Here is an 8,120-nt window from a genome sequence, read left to right as displayed (position 1 = left end):
CTGCGCAGTTAAGTCAGTCATCTCTAAGACGTAGACGCAAATCTAGGTCTTTAGATATATGTTATATATAAAATAGCATTTTATAAGCGCGTGTTATGATCATGAAAAAGTTCATGCAGAATTGAACGTTTCGCTATTATATAGGTTCATATAAGGAAACATATTTGCAAATGCAAATATCTTGCAATGTCATCAAAGGTTCTCGTTGTCAATTATTTATACATACCACACACACACACACACACACACACACACCTATATGTTTTAGACGTACAATGTGCAATTCTCATACTATATCATTCCAAAATTGGACTTTTATATCTTGTACATAGATTTTGATTCTCTATGACTATCACAAGACTCTTTTAATATATATTATGAAACTGGATGGGAAACACTTGCTGATAGAAGAAACGGACAAATACATACATGTACATAATGTATGTATGAAAATTATCACAATATGGTACCTACCCATCTTACAGATATATTTCCTAATAATTGATTGCTTGAATCTAATTATGTAACCAGAAAATCTCATAATTATAACATTCCTAAGTGTAGACTTAATATTTACAAATCATATTTCCTACCAAACAGCCATTGATACATGGGACGCAATACCCACAGAAATTAGAAATTCCCAATTTTTAAGATTGTTTAAGAAAAGTTTTTCCCATACTAGAACTTCACGGCTATCTTATTTTTCTTTTGGTGAACGCTATTGGAATAATTTTTTTGGCATGTATATATACTGTTATAATTTCAACCATTATAACGTGTATATGTATCTGAATTTTGACAGATGTGATTTATAATGAATATCATTTTGTGTTAGCAATAAATTAATTCTGTAGGAAAGCCTTTAAAGGTGCGTAAGTTTTAAGAACTTGTGCCCAATCCTTTTGTTCATACCAGCAAACAATAAAATATGTTCAAATCATTTTGATTCCGAGTCTTATTACACCTTATTGTCATCTCATCATGAAACAACTGAGATATCAAATGTTCTTGAAATCAATTTTATCCCCCCCCCCCCCCCCCCCCGAAAATACTAGTATATACAACTTCACAGGTAAATGACATTTACAAAATATTCAGAAATAATCTCCATTGTAAAAAATACACACAAATTTGTACAAACATTTTATCAACAATTTATTTTTGGGTTATTATTAGTGAATAGCAAGGCCAAGGCATTTGCACAACAGTATAAACATACGGAGGCTTGCCTGAAGCTTTGGCGCTCTTCTTATATACAGTATAAGGTGGTACTAGACGGATTTGTCGCTTTCTCTTCTCATGTATTGAGCCATGTTTCCTTTCAGGACACAAGGACCAAACTGCGATGTCATTGCGTTGAAGGTCTAAACAATAAAAACATAGCATTTTCGTTTCAAACAGAATAAATCATAATGATAAGACATATATTCATCATTTAATGGGATTATTTTTTGATAAAGGAAAATTGTGAATGAAGTTTTGCATAGAAATTAAGATGGAGTGCTTTATGATCAAAATCATGAAAATAAGGAATGCATTATTTATATTCATAGCTAATGCATAAAATGCATTGTCTCCAACAACACGATCAAGCACGGTCACCAGCACCTAGTATCGAAAACAAATGAACAAACAACCCCACCGAAATGCAATAAAACCTTACACATACTATTTGCTTTTCCAAACTCTAGCCCGGCATCAGAACCGACGCGCACTTATTTGGTCCCCGCTGCTTAAACGTAGTCGTCGGACCGAGGATCGAGAGGCCGGTTGCTGAGCGTGATTATTTGGGGGATCGACCGAACTACCCGCGTCATGAGGATTTATTATCAGTCCGGGTGCAGGTGCTGGTGGGGGAGGAGGAAAGGGAGGTTGATGTTGCATGCGTGGTGGTGCAGGGCCTGAAAATATGAATAAATAGTATCTTTTTATCATATTTTACTGTGTTAAAAAATCCAAAGATCGAAATATTTTAGTAAAAATCTAAGACGTTTTACCCATGAACTTTTCCGTTAACCGGTTGTATGTCCACTTTACGGTTAAAAAGACTAGATGACTTGCCACAATCATCGTGTCGTTCAGATTTTTTGTTTGGGAATTATGATGTCGTCACAAAGCGACCGATCAAGTGACGTCACAAACATTTTTATATCGATTGTGACGTCACACATTATTCTAAAGCCTTCATTGAAAATAAACTAATTTCAATATCTTGTTGATAATAAAGTGGTCAAATGTAATTGTGCAAAACCTGGATAATACACCCATAAGCAATTAATTTTGCAAAAGTTTATTTATTCGATACTCGTTATCTCTTTACTCTACCTGACATATTTCTCTGATTGTATTGTTCGAAACCAAGACCATTCGAAACCACAGCGACTTAAACAATTGATATGAATATTAAAATGAATTATAATTTTATCATATTCTTTCAAACATGATTGGTAATACATTGATTTTATCTTTATAGTCCCCTAACTTCGCTAGCCAACGGTTTCTTGGGGTTCACGTTCGTGAGGAGCGGTGCGGATCAGAACCGTTGACTAGTAAAGATGCATAGTCCCAACGTGTTGATAGATATGTTATTTCTTAAAACGTTAGTTTGTTCGACGTCGGGTACAGTATATATTTCGAAAGTTTTCTTTTCTACTTCTGAAAACTTGTGAGAAAAAAGTAAAACGAACTCCATGGTAAATTTCATGTCCTCTGGGTAGGGGCTACGACTCCAGAGCAGCTAGGCCAGGTTGACTGTATTAGGTTAATGTGGATAATATTGAACAATCTTCTTTACTTCTATATACTGACACTAAATAAAAACTGACAGCATATTAAAATAAAAAGAAAGATCGATAAGTCTTTTTTTACTTAAATTGTAAATTGCATGACGCTAGGGCAAGGATTCTGGCTCTTAGGTGAGGGGTTACGGTTTACACCAGAACTTCAGGGGCATGAGCCAGCCCCAGACTTCTCATAGAATATGTACCATACATACGGCCATGTAAACACGAGCGTTCAGCTCTACTTTGTTTTTAACTTAGAATCATTTCAGTGGAGCAATTCGTTGACCACTGTTGTAAAAATTGTTGGAAAACGGGTTAATAATGCTGAAGAAATTAGAGTTTAAATACATGTATAAAAGTTCGTACAAAACCCAATCATTCTGTAACGTTGGAACCCCTGCCTTTTGTGTGAGAACAAAACGATATAAAAAGTTTTATGATTCATTCAACCATAAATAACATGAAACAAATAGAAACAAATAACAAAGTCGGTCAAAGGAGAAATCAGACAATTCTCAACCCTTGGGACGATGGCAAAATTGGTACAATTACCGACACCAAAGAAAACTGGTGCTCATATCCAGTAACTAAATATACCTTATACCTTATACCTAAATTCTCCTGACCAAAATAAAACTTAAAAGCTCTAGATTAAATATGAATAATTATCTCCCCTACTCGTTACAACTTTTAGTATACAACAAAAATATTCCCTAACTTTCAGAAATCGAAATAACTATATAGTACTGAACTAGTAAATATGAATATTAAACTAGCACTAAAGCTAGTAATAATAATTAATTAAACCCTATTATTATATATGTACTTCAGTCACTTAGATACTGAAACAGTACACAGTGACACCTTAAAAAATCTGCTACAAGAAACTTTGCGTGCTTCCTCAGCACACAACAAAAAAGGAGAGAGCACCCGTCACCCGTTTCTCAGCGTCCGGGGATTTATAGAGTGCCAAAAGCAGTCGTTAAATTATAACCAGTAAGATACTTAATCTCATCCCGTTAAAAAGATAATACAATCATAGTTTAATCCCATCTCGTAAAAGAATCTCGGTCTCGTATTAACGTGAAAATATTACAGTACAGTAACTAAGTAAAACAATTTAAAGTTAATTATCAAGCACAAAAATAACCTACAAGTATTTTATAATCGATATATCATAATAAATCAAATTTCTCCGCCAAAATGTACTTCGTTATAAAATAGAATACGGAACTATGGGTAATTACAAGAGTTAAGCAAAATGGCCGCAACGTAAATAACCAAAGCATGTGGGGGAAAATAAAGAAGAACTGCGGGACGACCGCTAGCTGCCAGTCGTGACTAACTACTTAAAGTTAAAGATGACGCCAGACTGGTAAGGGTACCCATACTAAAGATTAATTATTAATATGACACAGTATTTAAATGTGACGTCACCCGAATCATACCGGTCGATACACAGGCAAACCACTAAAACAAAGAAAACATTCTTAAAGAATTAAAAACGAAATAAATGCATTATAATGTTACAATTGAATAAATCAGATTTTTACTTTCTTTCTTTTTAGATGGAAAAGAAATTTCTGCACCGAGTCTTTCCAAGATTTTAGCATTATCTTGCCGACCTGTGACTGAAATAGGCAAAGAAAATGTCTCAAAAGTCAGGCAGGGAAATAATTGAAAGTGATGGCAGATTCGTGGTACTCTTAAAGCTGTTTAGCATATTTGCGAGTGCATATCAACTGGAAACGTATTTTGAAAGAACGAAAATTTCTGCTTAATTAATAACTCATATTTTGACAGATGACCGCTAAGCAATCGCTAGAATGTTTTCCATATTCAGTCAAAGGCAATTTGCAAAAACTAGAACTGTTATTGGTGACGAAACATTGGTTTACTATTTCGAAACAGTAACAAACATTGGAAACGAAAGTCGAACTTAAGGTAGTCCTATACTCGGCACTAAATGGGCTCAATCATTAAAAGCTTAGCTTTAAATGATAAATATACATTCTAGCAATACATATACAAAAGAAAATATGTATGTTTACATGCTAGTTTGTTTGTTATCACCTCTCAGACGGGTGTACCCCCTTGCGAAAATTATTGACAATTATGAAATTTGCCAGACGTCCTGTTTTTCCTAAAAATAATTACCAATTTTGGAAAAAATAGAACTGAACATACAAAATAGAGTATAAATATTTATTTAAGCCATATCTCATCAATAATTTTGCGCAAATTTTTGTAAGTAAGTACGCTTTATGGACCTGATGTATCAAAATAGAATACAAAAAATGCAATGCTAGTATCGCGTTTGGTAATTTTTTTTACTATTTTATGGACTCAAACTTAAATTCATGGTGTTTATTCTATAGATTGACATCTTAGAAAAAAGATTTGGTAAAATAAATTATATGTTGACGGATTACTTTTTACGCTATAAGCTCTAAACCAAGTAGACCCTGACGAAAAAATCCGTAAAAATTAATTTTGCTACAGTTTCTGCCTAGATCTGTCAACAATGTTAGATATCATTTAAACATTAATTAATTGACGATTGATTAAATTCGAAATAGCTTCTGTCTCTAAATTTAAACCGGTTTTCAAGAAAAAGAAAAATTCGGGGGGGGGGGGGGGGGTCAAAACAAAGAAGATGTAAGCATACCTGAGATCCTGGTTAATCAAAACTTCGATTTCCATTTTACTTTAACAGAATCGAGTTTCTCAACATTAATCATTTCTATATCTCAAAGAATACATATACTACCGTTCAAATTGCTTATAATTGCCATTGTTTACAACAGCGATGTAGAGCAAAATCAATACCGGGTATCAAAAACGCTTTGTAAAAGTCGAACCAATATTGTAAAATCCGTATTATGACGTAGTGCGATATTAGGACTACTTTAATACTGTAGAAGGCCTGTAGTTGCCAAAAGAACCATAAGCACAAAGAAGATTCTTCTTTAAAAAAAAAAACCAACGGACCAAAAAAAAAGCTGTAACTTGTGTGGGAGCATCCGTAGGTAGTGCATATTCAAGTATGTACTAATCATGATCCCCGGGGTATGGTGGGACCACAGTGAGGTCGGAACGAATTTTTACATAAGGATGTATAGAGAAAAATCCTTATATGCATGTATCTTCTTCTTTGACTAGAGCAATTGACTAGACAAGCTGTAAGCTGGGCATCTTGTTTAAATTCAAATTATTTAGATACTTCAGGGAATTTTGAAAAGCGTATAAAGAATTTGATTAAAAATTTATTGATTTAAAAATCGGACAAAGACAGTGCACAAGTGAATATGAAGAAGAGTGAAGAGATAATCAAATCAAATTTAGCAAAACATTGCACATTTGACCTCTTTTTAAATTATTCCGGATTTTTATAATATCGAAACATTTCAATGACTTGTGACGTCACAATCGATGTATGTTTGTGACGTCATTTTATTGTCCTCCTTTGTGACGACATTACATTTCAAACAAAATAATCTGTGAACAGCACAATGATTGTAGCGAGCCATTTACTGTTTTTAACTGTGAAATGGACATACAACCGTTTGACGGAAAAGTTCATGAGTAAGACATCTTAGATTCTTTTCTTATTCAATCTTTGGATTTTTCGAACCCAATGAAATGCAGAAAAACTTAGTAACGTTAATTTTAATACTTATTCAGGTTCTGCACCACCAAGCATGCAACACCATCCTCCTTCTCCCCCTCCCCCACCAGCGCCTGCACCCGGGCTGATAATAAACCCCCATGACCCGGGTAGTTCAGTCGATCCTCCCCATTTTCACGCCCAACCACTGGCTTCTCGTTCCTGGGTTCTACGAGGTCTGCGCGGCGGCGGTGATGCCAGACTTTAAAGTTTGAAAAGACAAAGGGTAGGTATAAGATTTTAAGCGTAGAACATTAATTATTGCATTTTAATTTTTTTTTTGGTTCAGTCGTTTGTTCGTTCGTTTTTGATACTGAGTGACAAGTAATATACGGTATTCCGTTGGTTGAAAATTTTATAAAACTCGCCGTAGACGGTTGGAAAAAAATGCCATGGTTGCGTTACGTTACGTTTATGATCAAGTATCATTTCACCATAATTTTCATATTTGCCAAACTTTTTAGACTCGTCCATAAAATCCGATGAAGAGTGGATGTAGAATATACATGTATCTTAATTTAGAAACTTGTATACATTAAAAATTCGAATTCTTCTCTTTTTTTACAGTTCAAATCTTCAACGCAATGACGATGCAACTGGCCCTTTGATCATTGTATGGAATTTACACTCAGTATTTAATGTAATTTACTGAGAGAAAGTATCAAGACTGTCACCCCTTTACTTCAGCAGCATAGACGTGCACGCGTGTATATAAGGGCGTGCATGCCTCAGTCTTAACAGGGACGTATATACTAACTACATATACATATGTTCTTGGTCCTTATTGTTATCATTTGATTAACCTCTGGATACGCTGTTTATTATATTTGTGTGTGGGGAAATGCAATACACAGAAGAATAACATTTTAATCTAATACACGTATGTATACGGATGCATGCTGCATGTACATCATGTGTATTTGAAATGTTCAATGTTGTTGGATATTTTTTTTTCAACCCGCCATTTAGCGGCCTGAATACAAAATAAGTAAAATGAATGAAACTATAACGCTACTAATTGAGATTTTTCGTACAGCACATGTACAGCATTTTAATTCTTGAAAAATATTGAAATTGTGAAAACGTTAAAATTGTTATTTGAATAAATATTTAGACATTTTTTATCTTGTTTTTTTTTTTTTTTATTTATATATATTTTTTTTGTATTTTTTTTTTTTTTGCTCAACGGTCGTACAACTGGTCTGGTACCCTTCTCACAAATCCGTTCGCGCACTGTCCACTAAATAGAACAGAGCTGTGGGAAGGAAACCTGACTAGCCTCGACGTCGGGGGCGAATTTTAACGCTGTACCCTATTATGTCAAGTTTGTTTTTTAAAAACAAATGTACATTATTTTCTCATTAAGAAATACAGTGTATGGCTTCAGAGGACCTGATGGTCGTGGCCATTTTTATAGGGAATTGATCTCCTTTTGAAGAAGAGCTTTATTTAAAAATATAGAAAAATACGCAAATCTTAAAGTCAAAATTAATGGGTTTTTTTCCGCTAATTATTAACAGTTTATGGGTAAATACATTATATCTTAAAATTTTAAGTTCATGCATATCTGAACGTTAATTTGTGGACCATCGAGCCTCCTTAATTTATTGACCTGGAAAAATACTGTAAAATAATGTTTATTCTTATACACATTTTAAGCATAACCA

The 8,120-nt window shown here is 34.0% G+C and overlaps 1 long non-coding RNA gene across 2 annotated transcripts; it reads left to right on the top strand.

Moving 5' to 3' along the window:
• Positions 1-4,047: 4,047 nt before the first annotated feature.
• LOC117692525 (uncharacterized) lies at positions 4,048-7,453 on the top strand. 2 transcript variants are annotated; one of them, XR_010711559.1, is made up of 4 exons: positions 4,048-4,161; positions 4,355-4,469; positions 6,471-6,679; positions 7,021-7,453. It is a non-coding gene; the product is annotated as an uncharacterized lncRNA (long non-coding RNA). The 2 variants fall into 2 exon arrangements; XR_004603856.2 differs by lacking the exons at positions 4,048-4,161; positions 4,355-4,469 and adding an exon at positions 6,215-6,371.
• The last annotated feature ends 667 nt before the right edge of the window (positions 7,454-8,120 follow it).

The sequence above is a fragment of the Magallana gigas genome, chromosome 3 (genome assembly GCF_963853765.1).
Source record: "Magallana gigas chromosome 3, xbMagGiga1.1, whole genome shotgun sequence".
Taxonomy (NCBI): domain Eukaryota; kingdom Metazoa; phylum Mollusca; class Bivalvia; order Ostreida; family Ostreidae; genus Magallana; species Magallana gigas.
Note: the sequence above shows the minus strand (reverse complement) of the source record. Positions and strands in the feature narration are given on the sequence as shown.